Here is an 18998-nt window from a genome sequence, read left to right as displayed (position 1 = left end):
TATAAAAAATGCATTTGATTTAAGTTTTGAGTTATTTTGTTACATTTCTACTGAACATGGCTAGCGAAAATAGAAAACGAAAATTACCACAGTCAAGCAGCAGAGAGTTCCAAAGCTGGTGGACTGAAGAGTATGGCATGATTAACAAAGACAATAAAGCAATATGTGTTTTATGTTCCGGGACAGTTGTGTGCAGAACGTCGTCAGTAAAACGGCATTATGAGACAAACCATAAATCGCTTCTTCAGAAAAGCAAGGACGAACAGAAAGAATTTATTGCTTGGGGCAATTAAAAATAGGAATATCCAGTCAACAACCCTAATGAAATTTATCGGCAGTCGTTCAAATATAACTGCTGCTAGTTTTTTTTTTTTTTTTGCCTCAAATGTAATTGCCAAACACGGGAAACCTTTTAGTGATGGGGAATATATAAAAGAAGCATGGTTAAAGTGTGAACCAGTTCTCTTTGAAGATTTTGAAAACGAGGAAAAAATGATTCAAATAATAAATGATATGCCTTTGGCTAGAAACACAGTGAAAGGTAGAATAATAGAAATGGCTAAAAAAATATAACTCATCAGCAAAAAATAGATATAAAACCTTCTGGTTTAATTTCTCTTTGTCTTGATGAGAGTACTGACATAACTGGATCAGCTCGTTACGAATTTTTATTCGTTATTCTGTTGGGAATAATATCAAAGAAGAATTGATAAGTTGAACATCATTAGCAACAACAACAAAAGGAATAGATATTTGCAACGCAGTTGTAAATATACTTGCTGAAAAAGAGATAGAACCTTCCAAAATTGTATCAGTAACTACTAATGGTGCTCGCAGAATGACTGGAGAGGAAAATGGGTTCGTCAGTTTATTTACCAAACGTATTGGACATTCAGTTCTGGGTTTTTCATTGTATTATTCATTGTCAGGTTTACATACGCAGTTCAGGCAATTTGCAGAGATATCAAAATTTATTTTGCATCCGGACACAACATCAGCAGATAAACTCAATTTGGAGATTTTCGAGTGGCTGAATTTGGAAGATATAGAAATGCAATTAATCGATTTTCAATCTAGTTCTATATGGAAACAAAAGTTTGTCGATTTGAAAAATGACTTGGAAATAATGGAAAATTATCGATTATTGGGCGCAATTAAAAAGAATGCAGAAGAGGAAATATTGAAAACCTGGAATGCCATTCCTGAAACCTTTTGTTGTTTAAAAAAACTAGCGATGGCTATATTATCAATTATCTCCTCTACAGATGCTTGTGAGTCATTATTTTTCGAAATGAATTTTATAAAAGACAGTTTAAGAAATAGAATGACTGATGAATCTCATTCGGCGTGTGTATTACTAACTGACAAAATATGAACCTGATATAAAGCATTTGGCAACTAATGTACAACAGCAAAAATCTCATTAATAATTGATATATTGATAAATTGATAATAGGTTGATATTGATTTATACGACAATGTGTATGCCAAATTATGAGTTCATTTTTATGAAATTGTATGTTAATTTTTAAGCTTGTCTCAATAAAATTCTGCAATTAATTTTGTATTAATTTTTCCCCTATTAAAAACTTCACGGCACGTCAGCAACTTGATTTGTAAACTTTTGGTACGTGCGCATAAAAAGGTTCGCCACCACTGATCTAGTCTATCTGTTCTGTACATAAAACAATTTCCAAGTCTTGGATTGTTAGCTGATGTGTTTCGTTTGCTAGTATTATATCTGGATTATGCCTATGTGCAACTCTTTCTGCCCTAGAATTTTGTTGCCCAGATCATTTGCATTCCACGCAGTGATCAAGAGGGAGTTCGGTTTGAATTTGCTATTTATTCATGACTGAGGGCTGTCAGAATTGATTGGGTTCCTTGCAGAGATCTCTTTGTGAAGAAGGTAATAGGTTTGTGCTCATTTATAGCAGCTGCAAGTGACGCTATATCACGTGGTGGTACTTTATCGCGCTGAATATGTAAATCGGAGGCGTGTTCCTAATGCAAAATTAACTCTGTGAACAGATCTCTCATTGTCTCAAATATGTTATTTTATTAGGGAGAAAGCGAAATCCAGATAGTAATTTTCATTTCTTTTTATGACTGAATTTTTCCAATGGATAAGAGGTACTTGGGGGGAACACAGCCCTATACAATTAAAATGCATCGTTGTGGAAATAATTCAAAATGGTAACGTTAGGACAAGAAAATTTATCAAGCATATAAAAAGAAAGTGGTATTGGATAGCTATAACTTGGTGATATTCGATTAGCTATTCTCTACATAAACACGATATTTGCAGCGATACTAAATGTATATAAGGCTTTACTACAAGTAGTATAACGAAAAGGTTTTCGCTGGAACAGCTGAGGAAAGAAATAAGAACTATACATGCATATTTAACGACAGTGAGAGATCTAAATCCCATTGGGGAGTTAGAGAACAATATATAGGTATTGTAATCGATAAAGAAATCCAAATGGTGACACTAATTTTAATTTATTTTTATGAAAGGTGTCTATATAGCCCTGAGGAAATAGAGTATGCATTTTCATCCATAGCGCTAGGCCGCCAGAAAGACTGTTCCAAGTACTCTAGACTCCGACCAAAGGAACATTTATTAAGCCGTTGCACATTTACCCTAGTTTGTCGATCATTGGCACGGTCGATTAGGATTTTCCTTCAGCACTGGTTCTTAACGCTGGATCTTAGTAAAAAACTCTAAAATTAATGCTATTCGAGACAATAATAGAAGTTTTAGAACTTACGGCACGAGATGGTAGCAGTTGTGGTTAGTACTGTCTCTCCTGAAAAGCTTTGATTTCTGATACCTTGGCTGACTATCTCTAAATGCTTGAAGGATGGAGATTTCGTACCCATTAGTCTTGGCACTCCCATTTTGGGAATAAAAGGCGTTATAGGATTTATTTTATGAAAGAAGATCCATTTAAAATTATGTCTATTGGAAACTAAGACTAAGAGATGAGTACATTGGCTTAATTGTGAGTGTTCCATCTGTAATAATTGATATTGAGATTGTAGGATACGAAAATTCGAGTTTCAGGAAAGAAAACCTTGCTCACCGCTTGTAATTCCAACTAACTCGCTTTGCTGAAAAATTTCCATTCTGGTTGTAAGACAGAATATGGAATAATGATTTTCAAGGGGATGCATAAGGGTCAAAACTGTATAACAGAGGAAACCACCACATAGCTTTTAAAGGAATGCAGGGAACCGACAAGGCCTAATATCTAACATGTCCAATCCTCACCTTCTCGTGGTGCACCCTGTTAGGTATCTGCATGGTTACTGCAAGCAATTTGGGATTTAGCCAACCGAATTGTAATCTTATTGGCGTAATGATAGAGAACATGACAGAATTTCATACCAGCTGGGACGTCGCCCGGTTAAATAAGGCCCCCGTTGTTTTCGCAAGGAACCAGGGCAAACAGCCAAATGTCGACTACAGAAAGAAATCCTTAAATCCCCACTCAACATCACCAGAGTCCAAGATCGGTACTATCAACATAAAAGCATGAATGGCAAAAAATGTTAACTGAAGAATTAGATAGGTACCAGATGGACATAATAGGCTTGTCTGAAACAAAAACTGGTGAGATATTTCTAAGAAATAAATACAAAATTTTATATTCAGGAAATAACAATCAGGGAAAAGTAGGAATGGCTATAGTATTCAACAGCAAATACGAAGCTAATCATCTTGAGTGTGAGGCAAAATCAAGTCCAGTGATGAAGGCAAATATCAGAATTGGGGAAATGGACAATGAGCCTTATTTCTGCCTATGGTTCCTCAGAAGGTTCTCCACTTCTACTAAGGTAGAAGTGGAGAAATTTTTTGAGGCTTTAGAGAAAGCAGCTGACAGCGAAAAATGAAAAGTTGGTTCTTGTTGCGGATCTAAATAGCAGAATAGGAAATGATTGTCAGACATACAGAAATATTTCGGGAAAATTTGAAGAAATCAGCAAAGCTAATAATAAAGACAAATACCCGTTTGATTTCTCCTTAGAACATGAACTGATTATTACTAACACAATGTTCCAACATAAAAATGTGCAAAAATTCAAATCGAGAGAAGAGGCAAGAAATAAGACAAGTCTCATTGGCTATATTATTGTTGATAGTAATGTTTTCTCATTGGTGCAGGATACTAGATAAGTTTAAAGTGTACTTATGATTTGAATTCGGAAGTTAACACTATTTAATCTTCAGCATGATAAAATTGAATTTCATATTGAAAAGAATAACACGTAAGAAAGTTTTAAAGCGAATAAAAATTGAGCAGCCCTCGGATGTGAACTGTAGACTAAAGTACACAAACATCGTTCAAGAAAAAATAAAAGAGTTTGAGAACAGGAACCAAACCTTGGAGATTCAGTGGCAAGTCCTGAAGAAAATACTGATTGATTCAGCCTGAGAGGCATGTGGTGAGGTTGGGTGGCGCACCCAGGAAAAAGTTAAAATACACTAAAAAATTTTCCAAAACACTTTTTTCCTAATTAAAATTCATTTTTTTATTTATGTTGTGTCATGTCTTCTATTTCTATACTACTTATGAATTAGCGGAAACACTGCTATAGGGTTTCTCAACCTGTGGTCCGCGAAGATTGGACATGTGGTCCACAGGCAGACTTAAATTAACCAAATAAATCTATATATTTTAATTATCCAAACAAAATAAATTAAAATTGAATAAGTAAAAATTATTGAAATAAAATGGATACTTACAAAATAAAGGCAGAATGACAAGTAATAAAAGAGGGATTAAGTGAAAAATAATATGGTTTTATTGCTTCCACCTTCCCTTGCTGTTTTGTCAGATTTGAAGTGAACATGTGTTGTCCACATGACCACATTTCAACCAATTGCTTTTTGTTTATTGATTTTTATTGTTGAAGGGTTTGCTCCTTCAACCAAGACTCAATATAGAAATACAATTTTATTAATACAGACCGTTTTAATTTTATTAAAACGACCAAATATGTATAGTTTAAATAGTTCAAGGCTCAATATATCTTCAGAAGTGCTAAGTAATACTTGGACAAAGTATGTTTTGAGTTAACCCCAGTATTTATATATTTTTCGGCAATCGAGCGATGGTAAGATAAAAGCAAGCTGCCAGTTGAGTTGAAATGCTAAAACTCTCTTCGACCGAATTCCATGTGTGAAACTGCCATAACAACATTCACTATATCTAAGTTTTAACACGTTAACGAATTTTAACACGTTCGGTTGAACTGCATTGCTGATCAGGGGCAGGTGAACTCTCACACATCTAATTAATAACAATAGTTTTTAGTTAGATATGTGTTTGCCGGTGCAACATATGGTTTTGCTTGAGTCTAAATAGCATAGTTTTTATCCCAGTTGTCTCTAATTGCACTATTTGTTGAGAAATTTATTACACAGACTGCTGGTACCTTATTCACTGACACAAGTACTTGTTTTTTTTTTTTTTGCCTCTGCAATATAGTGGCTATTGGGGAGAGCGTGTTGTTTACCGCGGGAGCAAATTACTACTCCGCCGCTCTGAACGTGTTTCAGCTTTTTTTCATTTGCGAAGTACTGTATATGCGAAACTTTTTAATTTCTTTTTTCTTAAAGTAAAATCAGGGATATAAATTATATGCGAGGGCGAGTTATATTCGAGTAAGTACGGAATTTCAATTATGGATAAGTACATTGGTACCTTCTTTAAATGGAAAAATAACTCCGATGACAGTGATAATACAAAACGAGTTTGTAATGATAGTTGGTGTGTAGTTTCTGAAGAGAAAGAAGTCTATAATGAATCCACAGAAACACAGAATTCCCACCAGTTGCAATATTAATACGCTGAACGAAAGGAAAGATTTGTTGACTTGCTGGACACTAGACCAGTGGATCTCATTCAAAGGTAAATACAATCGGTTGATTTGTAGGAACATTTTTCTGTTTTGTGACTTTTCTCCCTTTACGGTAATTATGCCTACATTATTGTGTTATTATTCAACAATTGTTTACAGTTTAGAATGTTTATATAAATCAATATCAACAGTAGCCTGATTGCAACCCGTGATGAAAGGGACGGGGAGGTTTGGAGCTTCCCCGGATAGTATTCAAAAGGTAAATACAATTGGTTATTTCGTATAGGCCCCGAAACTTATTAGTCTAAAAAATAACTACTGAGAAAGCATTTGTGTCCATCTCAAAACTCTGAAACAGAATTTGGAAACATATTTTCCGAATAACCTTTATGAGAAATTTCTGTGGGTTCACGATCCATTTCAGGCTTGCAGTCACGAGAACGACCTTTCGTTATCGAAAAAAGAACAGCTAATTGAGCTTTCAAGTGACAGTGGGCTTAAAATTCAATTCCGTGATCGTGGTTTGGCTGGATTCTGGATCTCGCCTTCGCTGAGAAGTTAATTTCCCGAATTATCTGAAGAAGCATCGAAAATCGTCATGCAGTTTTCTACAACGTATCTTTGCGAGAAGGGATTTTCGTCGCTCCTTCAAATAAAAACAAAACACAGAATTCGTCTTTGAGTGTGTGTGTGTGTGTGCCGATCTTCGACTGAAGTTGATCAATATTGATCCAGATATCCAGCAACTCTGCAAGGCCGAGAAGCTCATCCATCTCATTAAAAGTAAATAGTAAATAATTATATCATATTATTTATTTGTTTAATGAAAATTAAACTTTGTTCGATGATGATACACCTTTACTCGTTTACTTCCAAATTAATTATGTTTCCATATATATTCAAAACATGCTTTTAGATTTATTATGTTATAAATGGCATAGTTTTTCCCAAATGTTGGCAATCCCCACATACGTTTTTTTTTTAAAAATTACATAACTTAGTGGTCCATAGAATTGTTTTAGGCATTTTACTTGTCCTTCGGCTTAGAGAGGGTGAGAAACGCTGTACGAGCCGAGCCGAGCCAGAGAGGATCATGGTTATCATGTATTGGCAAATCTTTGTAGATGCTCGGTCATAGGTCGTGTGCGCTATGCGCGTATTTTGTTCTATTTTGCATTGAGTTTGTTGAAAAGCATGTCTTGAACTTGAAATTTCTTTCCATCTCTGAAGAGTAATCTTACTGTACGTAAATTCTTCAATAACATTGAAGTTAAGTTAAAATTTAAAGTTAAATTCATAAAAGATTTCATTTTGTTTTTTGGATTTTGTGCTTCAAATTATGGCTGAAAAATCAGCAGAGTATTTTATTGAACTATTTCAAAAAAAAACCCAAAAAAGGATGATTCAAATGTTAGTAGCAATGTTGGCGCTAATAATATAGTCAATACCGATTTGGATTCGGTTTCTCCAGTTGTAGGTCTGACAAAACCTTCGAATTATCCAGAAGAAAGTACTTTTTTGGTTATTAATACTTCTCACGACATCGCATTTTTGAAAGAAAAAACATTTAATTCTGACGATAATTTAGATATTGTGAAAAAGTTGTGGAAACCAGAACCAAATTTTAATTTTCCTGCAACCTGTGCTGCAATTCACAACCGAAGTTTTCAATACACATGGTTTGAAAAAATTACATGGCTTGTGTACTCTCAAGTTCAAAATAGTGCCTACTGTAAATATTGTGTGTTTTTTGCACCTGCTAATGTTGGAAAATCTAAATCTGAAGTACCTGGGCAGTTAGTTACGCGAGGTTATAATAATTGGAAGAGCCATTGAAAAATTTAATAATCATCAAAAATCAAAATACCATATAACGGCTGTTATGATTTCCGAAAGGCAAAACAAAATTAGAGATGGAAAATGTATTCCAATCAATCGACAAATTGATGTAGATAGTGTATCACAAGCTGCAATTAATCGGAAACGATTAGAGCCGATTATAAAAACAGTAATTTTCTCTGGTTGGCAAAATATACCCTTGAGAGATTATCGTGATTATGGAGAATTTTCATTTGAACAGGAGCCAATCGCCAATGAAGGCAATTTTCGAGCTTTGTTAAGAACGAGAATCGATGTGGGCGACAAAAACTTGGCTGAACATTTTAAACATTCCGCCAAAAACCCTACCTACATTAGCTGGAACATACAAAATCAAATTATAAATGTATGTAATAAATCATTTTGAACCATTTGGTCGAAAAAATTAATTCAGCGAAATGTTTTTCAATTCTTGCCGATGGAACATGTGACATTTCTACCACTGAACATCTTTCGTTGTGTGCCAGGTATTCCATCTCTAATATAGCCGAAGAAAATGACAACAAAGTTTGTGAACAATTTTTACAATTTGTTCCTGTAATAAGCACTACAGGAAAAAACTTATCCGGCAAAATATTAGAAAACTTAAAGAATTATGGCATCGATTAGTCATATTTACGGAGGCAAGTTTACGACGGTGCCGCATCAATGAGCGGAAAGTTTAATGGTGTCCACTTTCACATATCAGCTATATATACACAAGCTTTATATGTTCATTGTGCATCACATAGTTTGAATTTGGCAATTGGAAATGCTGTATCTGTGACTGAAATAAGACATTGCATTGGAATAATTGAAAAGGTACACAATTTCTTCAATACCCCTAAGAGACAGGACGTCCTTGTTGACATTGATAAATATACACCGGATACTAAGAGACAGAAACTACGCCAAGTTTTCCCGACTAGGTAGGTGGAACACCATGAAGCCATCATGACCATGGTGGAATTATATGATGCAGTGATTAATAATCTTGAAACAATCATTTCTTGGGAAGACAGAGACTCGTCCTCTAACGCAAAACTTTTGAAAAATTCATTGTGTGAATTTGGTTTTATAATATCTTTATTTAGCTTGCAAAAATATTTGCGTACACCTTACCATTGTCTAAAATAATGCAAAAATCTGACAGTAGCCTCTTAATTGCCCTTAATTTTGTTGATGATGTTGTGGCTCAATTAAATACCATTCGTGAAACACCAGAGTCTTCATTTAAAGATATTTACGATGAAGCATGTACAAAAGCCAATAATTTTAATATTGACATTAAAAAGCCAAGGACTACATCAAAACAAACTTTAAGGTCCAATGTTCCGGCCGACTGTGTATAAGAGTATGTCAGGAGAACTATTTTCATTCCATTTACTGATCGAATATTGACTCAACTTCATGATCGTTTCACTCGGCACAGCAACATTTTGAAAAAAAAGTTTTCTCTTCTACCAAATGGAAAAGATGCACCAACAGCAAATGCAATGGAAGATTTTCGTCAGTTGTGTAAATTTTATGCCGGTGATTTGCCTTATAAATCCAGCAATTTTGAACTCGGAATTCAAGTTGTGGTATAAGAAAAATGAAAAACTGTTTGCAATAGCTCCACGGGTAAAAATGCCGTTGATGCAGTTTCAAAGTGTGACAAAATGATATATCCTAACATCTATGTAACCATGACGGAAATAATTCAAGAGCTTTGTAAAAAGAAAAGAAAACTGGATTTTATTCTTTAAATAAATTTTTATAATCACCTAATGAATTTTATTTAATGAATGAAATTAAACTAATTTTAGTTGATCGGATAAAAATATTTTTATTGCAAATTCATTGCATTAAAATATTTTTATCCATTGATCACCTCGCCCCCCCTCCCCCCCAATATTAAATCCTGGGTGCGCCACTGGTGAGGTTGTCTGCAAGGATAGAAAAATCACTCCATGGTGGACACAGGAAGTTAAAAAGGCAGTGAAGGAAAAGAAGAAAGCATATCAAAAGTTCCTGGCAAATAAGTCAGCTTGTGCTCTTAGAGAATACAGAGACAAATGTAAGAAAGCTAAACACTGTGTAAAACTAGCTAAACAAAAGTCATGGGAGGACTTTGGTAACAACATAGAAAATAAATATCAAGAAGGTGTCAAAATATCCTGAAGGCTGTGGAAAGAGCTCGGAAATGAAGAAATTATAAAGGTGACATGAAAACTGGTGAAGAAGATATCCTTGAAGTGTGGAGTAATTTCTTCAAAAAATTGCTAAATGAAACAATGATGATGACAGCATATGGTAAAACACATTCAACAGACATGCAATCAGTGAAAGGTCATTTTCTAACTCACGCCTGAACTATGCAGTGACTTCACTGCATAGTTCAGAAAGCCTGGACAGAGGGAAGAATTCCAGATGATTGGAGTAGAGCTCCCATAGTTCCCATTTATATATATAAAATGGAAAATAAACTGAATGTGAGAATTACAGAGGTATGTCTCTACTGAGTGTTCCTGGTAAGAGTTATGCGAGTATACTTGAGAAACAGTTGAGAAAGATTGTGGAAGAGAAGCTTGGTGAAGAACAAGCTGCATTCCGGCCAAATAGAAGCTGCCAGGATCAGATTTTAACTTTACGACAAATAGTTGAGAAACCGGGGATTATAACAAGATTTGTAGTTAAGTTTTGTAGCTCTGGAAAATACATATGACAAGGTGCCAAGAAAAAGCTAATCAGAACACTACAGTTATATGGTGTCTACCATTTGCGCCATGGAGGCACATGTAGTCATAAATCGTCAGCAATGGGAAGAAGTGAATGAAAGAACGTTAGTATATCAGATTCTGAGAAATCGCGGGAGGCCTTACAACACTACATCATACAACCCACCTTCTACATTACCAGAATCCAGTTTATAATTTACATCATATACTACCCGCTGCACATTATATTTGTATCTCAACAACATGTCTTCGCTATCGGATATACGTGTTTCTTCGGAGGTAAAGCGAGAGGAAAATACCCTTTTACCTCCCTATGACCTCAGTTCATTCACCTTCATTTGAAGAGCATAGCATCTTCCTCTCGTCATTAAAGAATCGAATCCACGTATTTTCCTATCAAGGAGCCTGTCCCATTGATCTTCTATCTGTGTTAGGAAAGCTCTGTTAGTCCAAAATAAAATGAAAGCAATCATAGAGGTGAGAATAGAGTTATTAAGTACGTGGGATTGTAAACTTAGACTGTGGATTGCTTTAGTAGTCAGGAGGATGGTCTTAATTATATGGGTGAATGGCATTGATACCGGGATTCGTGGAACAAGAAAGAGCAGAGGAAGGAAGTGGAAGGAATGAGGACTAAATTGAGAAGGATGAATTAAGAAACATAAGAAGAAGAAGTTAACTGATGAAAATAGAACAAAAGCAGAAGTAAATAAGTCATGAGAATTAATTGGATTCTAAAGTAAAGTGTGAGAATGGGACAGCTACGAAAGAGTGGAAATAAAAGGAAGGGGTGAGAGAGAGAGAGTGAAGAATCATTGGAAGAGAGGAAGGTAGAAGAGCAAGAAAAATAATGAGGAAGATATTGAATGAAAATGTAGTATAGGAGGAAGAGTGAAGCTGAGAGGAGTGTCTTATATGTTATTCCTGGAGTAGAATTTTACACTAGTGGTTGGTTGCCAGAACAATAGAGAACACGTGATTATGGGAGTGACTTTAATTACTGCCTCGCATTTCCATAGTAGTAGGGTATATTTTAGCAGGATGGCGAAGAAAAACGGATTGGAAGTGTTATTGTGAATAAAGGGTTATGCTCTCCCAATGTGGAAAACTAGGATAGACATTGCAGTGATTTTTTCAGAGTTCATGGTGCAAACACAGAATATAAAGGCAGCCAGGATAATTAAAGCTAGCACCAGGCAATCAGTTAAAAACTAGAAAACATACCGGGTAATGACGGAAGATATTTTGGCAAATAATCATTAATGCAGTTGGATTGCTTTTTTTTTTTTTTAAACTACAGCCGAAGTAAATAAAGCTGTGAGATATCAGTGTATTGTACTATGTTAGTTAATTGGTATGTCCTTTTGGCCGGCTTGTTTGCTCTATGAAACTAACAAGTTACCGAAATCTAGTTCTATCCAGTTCGTTATGGCGAATTTTTATGCTTTATTCATATAAAGTATACAGGAAATATTTCATGCAATAATAAAAATAAATAAATAAAAGAAATTCGCTAATGCCTTTATTCCTTTAGAGGGATATCTAACTTTTGGAGACTGCGAGGGAGGTAAAATCGCCACCGGTAGGCAACTAGAGAAACCTGGCCCAAGACTATCACTAATTTTAAACAGAATCCGATGAAGCTATGGCTGACAAGGAAGCCATACCTTCATCTCCTGTTCCCCAATCCTAGCGTTTCGGGAGATAAAACCTATGTGTCCCCGTGTCAGAGATGGATTTCCTCGGGAACCTGTCGAAGACAGGCTTAGAATAACTTCCTCTAGCTGGAGACTAGAGTAGAACGTAGGTCTTTCTTTGGGCTGGTAGCGCTGTGGGTGCATACGTCACTTCTACTGAGCTACCAAATAAAGGAACTGAATTCTAAATTATTGAGGTTCAAATGTTTCAGTATGTGATGGAAGGAAAAGGAGGATCATGAATGGATTTGTTTGTAGCATCGGAGGATCTCATTTTGGCTGCATGTTATACTTATCACCGTTTGTGATAGTCACCATGTAGTCTTTGCTTCTTGAATGATCGGCATGCGGAAGTATTAAGGGGAAAGTTGATTATAATGCAGCGACCGGCTTTCGTATTATGTATGGTATGGAAGATTTTGAAGACTGTGATGTCAATGGCACGTGGAAGCTACTTAAAGAAATATTTCTTGACACCAGTGGAAATCGTATACCTCGAGGGAATATGGTCGAGTATGATTTAGATGAGATTTCATTACATGTTTAGGAAACCTGTTTAAAGTACTGCTAATATTATAAACTGGGCTCTTTGTAGAACAGTAAAGAGCAGAAAGAGAGTAGGAGCTGTTGCATATCACAGGGCTGGTATCAAATGATAGACTGGTTTGTATTTTTCCTGTGGTTGTCAAGATACTGGAGAAGTTGATGAGGGCTCATATTAATGAATTGGGCAAATGAATATGATATTATGCTAGAAGGTCATGAATTTGTTATGGAGTGATCTTGTTTCATCATCATGTAGTCTTGTTGTCTTTTATAATGAAGCAACAAATTAGTTGATTAGGGAAAAGAATATACTGTTATTTTTCTGGATTTCCCAAAAAATTTTGACGAAGTGTCAAGTTGATCTTAAAGTTAAAATTTATGGGTTAAAATATAGCGGATTGGATTGGAAACAGGGCAACTTGTAGATATCAAATAGTTATTTCGGAAAGCAGTTTCAGATAAAAGAATTTACAGTTTATTACTTTACTATTCAAACTTTATATCAATGATACCGTCATCAAGGAATTGCAGGGAAATATTCAATTGTTTTCAGACGATGGGAAGATTGGAAGGATATTACTACGTGTAGCTCTACAAAAAGATTTCGATAAGCTGGGTATGTGGGTAAATGAATGAAGATTTCGATTTAATATAACTAAATATTGGGTCATGGAAATTGAAATCCACAGACTAGATGTTGCATTTTTTTATTGGTGAAAGTATTTTGATGGAAGTAAGGCAGGAGGAATTGAATCTTGGGGTAATGGTTTATATAAATTTGAATTTCAAGGGACATATTGCAAAGATTGTAACTACGGTTTAGAAGATTGCTGTAGTACTGAGAAGACCACTGCCCATTTTACAATGCCCTATGTTAAAATTTGGTTACCAGCATTCGAAGTGGACAAAGCGTATGTTGAGACAGTAATAAGCGGTAACAATGGGAAGACTGTAGAATGCATACGATAATAAATTGAGGCCAAGTAATCATCAATGCAGAATCGACAGTAGACAAAGATGACGTGAATGAGGATTAAATTATTGATCATTCTAGCATGGACATAGTGTGATATTTCCTATAGCGGAGCAAGTGGAAAGGTCAATGATAAGCGGTAATTCCTGGAAGTTGCAAAAGGCCGTGGTGAATAAGAGAATGAGAAGTAACCTTTTTTGCATATTGAATTACAGTAACTGAATCGATCAGCTTGTGAGATTGCAGTCGGTGAATTTGTAAGTATTAATATTGTTGAGTTTGTGACGCTAAAGCGTAGCTTCTACGAACTATCGCATAACTCCATGGCGGTACCGACTTTTATAATAATGACATAACGATCTAATTATTTCTGTATATAGAGCAATGATTAGGCGTAGCTTCACAATATTAATACTGGAGAGTGCATTGAACACATCGTTATTTTGGTCATCGTTGAGTTTGCTTTTGAAGGTTCTAAAGGCAAATAACATATTTCCTGGAATTAAGAACGAGGCAACATCCAACCTGTCTAACACATCCCAATGTGGCAATAAATGAGTAGTACAAGTTAAGATTACAATACTATGCATCGAAATGTCAAGGATACCAAATGTATGAGAAGCGATAAATTTCATCAATATTGATGTTGATAGGATTAAAAACATATTTGACATCTTCGTCTTCTATAATATGCTAGGAAGGACCTCGCGATGAGTCTTTTGACTCCATGGAGACTTGAATAACAACAATAATAATAATAATAAATTCTAAATAAATTCTACAGCCAAATTTAAGTAAGCCAAGTATTTGAAAGATTACATCTAATATTGCTAGTGTACCCTATAGTAGTTTGTGCTTAAGTGCAATAGTTAACATTGTTATTATTATTATTGTCTTAAACCTCCATAGAGCCCAAAGATTCATTGTGGGAGGTCTTGCTGTGAGATGCACACAATTTATCATACTCTACCTTCATTTGATGTCTCTGCACTCACCACACTCTCAGGAAACGTATCCTATCCACTCTCCATTCAAGGAACTGCTCTTCATCCTCCTTCTGCTTACACCTTCCTTATGCAGCTTCCACAGATAATCTCTTGTCCTCTCCTGTCTCCCCAATTCTGAGAAACATATCATCCACATTGATCTGGTGTTAACCTTACTATGTTATATGTCTCAATCGTGTTCACTTGCTTCCACCTCCTATCCACCCGACTGCAAATTTTATTCTTTCAATCCATTTTCAAACTCAACCTTCCTAACACCAGAAACCACTTTAGTCAATCGTTTCTGAATCCTTCACTATATCTCTTCATACTTTTGAAAACAAGGTGACTCAGTCTGTTCACAAAGTCCATATGTGGCCTGATCAAAGCCCTATACAATAAAACGAGAGCATTCTTACTTTCACACGCCAGAGTCCTCCACATCATGGAACAAAGGGGCCATTGCTGAACTTTAAAACTGCATTTAGTATGTGGGTTAGTGATATTTGTTGCTAGATATTTTCGCTTAGAGAGAGTGATGAATGAATGTAATTTTTTTGTCAGAATCAATTGTGTGCTCTGTGTCTGTTAATGGGTTCAAGAAGAGGTATGATAGACGTTGCTTGGGTAGTTTGGATCTCCAACGATGTCTTTAGATTCAATAGAAGTGCCCATACAATAATAATGATAAATCAAATCAAGGCCTGTGTAGCTCAGTGGAAGTGATGCTTCGGTCTTACAAACGAATTTCACAAGCACTACTTCCAAAAATTCGAGCATTTATTTATGAGAATGACGCAAGAAATATACCAAACACAAATAAAACCAGACAGATTCAGCACAGGGTACATCACACTTATCCCGAAAACTTCAGACACAGAAAAATTAAATGACATAAAGCAATGGAGAGGGATAACACTTTTAAACACCGATTACAAGATCATCTCAAAAATCCTATCCAGTAGAATACAGAAGTACCTACAGAAATTAATATCTCCCGCACAGACTTGTGCAATTAAGGGAAGAAATATAGCAGACACAATTACTCATTTAAGATCAGTATACGAGTACTACAGTTTGTCTGACTGACAAACCCTGTGTCCTACTAGGCTTGGATATAGAAAAGGCGTTTGACACCATAAGCCACGTATATATATTCAAAGTTGTAGAGGAAATGGGATTTGGCCCAAAATTTAGGAACTGGCTGCAAACTTTCTACGAGAATGCAGAAAGTCAAATAATCGTGAACAGGAAGCTATCCGCATCTTTTAAAATGAAATGCTCAGTGAGACAAGGATACCCCTCTCTATGGCCCTCTTCGTCCTTGCACTAGAACCAGTCATCAGAGCGATCAACTCCAACAAAGAAATCAAGGGAACAAACATTCACGGGGAGAGCCAAGCAAAAATATTGGCATTTGCTGACGACATCACATTAACCCTAGAGACGGAAACATCCATTGAAGAGTCAATGAAATTACTAGACGCCTTTCCAAGAGCTTCTGTCCTGAAAGTAAACCTGAATAAATCTCATTGCATGCTAATAAAAAATGGGAAAAGAACCCTGAGATTCCTCAAGGCATAAGAACGCAGGAAGACTTACCGGTTCTGGGAGTTAAAATAGGCGGCCCAGAAACGTATGAAAACAGTGGAAAGAGCTCCACGCAGCTGTTGTGTGGAAAATAAATACTATTCACCCAAGACAACTATCTGTAAGAGGAAAAGCGCGAATATGCAATATATATTTATCCTCTCACATCTGGTACAAAGTGAACAACATTCCGTACCATGGGCAATGGGCAAACAAGATCCACAGGCTGTGCGCCACCTACATCTGGGGCTCTCAGTATGAACCGATGAGGAGAACAACGCTCTTTCACGAATTAGAAGCAGGAGGTCTAGGTCTAATTAATATCCACTTAAAAATAGTTATCAACAGAGCGAAGACTGCAGAAACAGCAAACACCAAGTCATACCACGGATATGCAATAGCATTCCTACAGAAATGCCTTCCACACAGAATAATCAGCACAATGCCAGAGATTCATGGAAGAGTTCCCAGAATGTTTATAGAGATGGCGGAGGGATACGTATTTGTAATAGAGCGCATCAACACTGAAACCTTAATAAGTCAAAAAACAAAAGCAACATACTACAAACTAAGCAGAACAACAATTCCCATACCACAACATAGAGAATTAAGAAGAGGACAAATCACACTCAGTCCGGTATTAAACAATATCTTCAAGCTCCCAATACATCCAAAGTATAAAACCTTCTTCTTTAAAGTACACCATGCCTGCCTACCAACCAAGATGTGGATAGTGGCTAAAGGTATACTCCTTGAAGGGAATGCAACATGTCAGTTTTGCCAGGAACCGGAAACACTATACCACCTAATGTTATATTGCAAGGAAGCAGAAGTAACTTGGAAAGCCGTTAAAAGATGGCTTCCAGAAATCAAAGTAATCAATGAAGAAATGTTATTCTGGCTAACAGGAAAACATATAAACAGGGTGCAAACAATTGTTCTAATCCTAACGATGTACGCAATTTGGGCTCACAGGTGCGACCAAGCGTATGGAAGGGAAGGCAGTCCCGGAACAATATCGAAATTACATCACTACATCCAGGAGAAGATCACCAATTCGGTCCAGTCCAGAAGAATGACTACAGAAGAATGGACACACTTAACCTCCAACCTTACATCAGATGAACCCTCCAACCAACAACAGAACGACACCTTCATCACTCGTAGTGGAAATGGGGCAAATCGGAAGTAAATTCGGAAGGATACTAACTCTCCACCTCCACCAGAGGAAACAGCACCTGAGTCACTTGGAACAGATCTCCTACCGCAGGAAAAAAAAAAAGTGCTCTCCTACTTCATTGCATGCGAATGTTATTTCGCTGTACAGATGTATATATGATTTATCTTGTAAAATATATAGATTGTTAAATATATAATAAGTGTGATATATAATTATATATATGGTATGTAAATAGAATTAACTGTATATTTAAAAAAAAAGCTGAATTATATACCTTAATTGATGTAATAGATAAAATAATGTGTATGTAACTAACAGATGAGATTCCCTGTTTATAAGTAAAGGAAGTTAAGGCATTTTAAGAGAACAGTAATGTAACAACTACATTATAACATGATGATATAATATAAAATGAAACTTCGATTGAAATAATGGTATAGCAAATGTATATATTGTATATAGAATTCATTATGATGTAAATAATTACAAAAGTTTATAATAAAGTTGTTAAAAAAAAAAAGTGGAAGTGACGCTTGCATCCTCTGCGCTTGGCCGCACGAAGATAGACATAAGTTCGAGTCTAGTCGCCGACTGGGGGAACTTTTTCTAAGCCTTTCTTCGACGGGTTCCCGAGTTAGTCGATCTCTGGCATGGGCAAGCGAGATTTTTTTCTTCCGGAAAATTGGGTTTTTCACCCCATAAATTGAAAAAAATAGACCGTAGAACTCACATTTCAGACACTAACATATCCTGTTAGGGTTAGGTACCAACAGATGGCAGCGCCTGTTTTCTCATCTCTTCACGGTGCGTCTATAATTAATGATAGACATGGGCCAGCTACCCGGTGGAGATTGAACTGCCCACTCAGTCTCCTAACGCTAGATTGGGTTTAAAGACTTTGCCTATTCCCTACAAGGGAGTAGATGAATCCTTTAAAAGGCGTTATATAAAAGGCCTTATCTTATTATTAAATCAAATCAAAAATCATCTAACGCCTTTCATTCCCTTATAGAGGATAGGCGAAGCCGTTTTAGCACTATCTTAGTTTTGAAGGCTGAGTGAGCAGTTCAACTCCACCGGTAGCCAATCAGAGATAGCTTGCCCAAGTCTATCGCTAATTTAAGTGGCACACAGTGAAGAGACAGCTAATAAGGGTTGCATATTCTGGTCCCTAACTCTAGCAGCCTATTTTTAATTTCTGAAATAGTGCCGGTTCTACGGTCGATTCGGGAAAAAAAAAACGAATTTCCGGGAGAAAAAAACCTCTCGCCCCTGCCAGATATCGACTAAGTAGGGGAAACGTTCGAAAAAAGGCTTCTAAACCGGTCCTCTAGTCGGCTACTAGATTCGAATTCACGACACTCTTTTTCGTGAGTTCTAATGCTTGGCATTGCAAACACTACTTCCACAGAGCTACACAGGCTGTTTATTATACTACTGCTACTACTACTACTACTACTAATTATTATTATTATTAGTAGTAGTAGTATTCACTGTATTATCCTCCTAATTTTAGCGCAATGTTTCACCAAAACGTTATATTCTCATATTGCCCAATATTGTTTTCGAACTCATGGT

Source organism: Typopeltis vanoorti, chromosome 4 (assembly GCF_054136105.1).
Source record: "Typopeltis vanoorti isolate ZY-2024b chromosome 4, IOZ_Tvanoo_1.0, whole genome shotgun sequence".
Lineage (NCBI taxonomy): Eukaryota > Metazoa > Arthropoda > Arachnida > Uropygi > Thelyphonidae > Typopeltis > Typopeltis vanoorti.
This window is presented reverse-complemented; position numbering follows the sequence as displayed.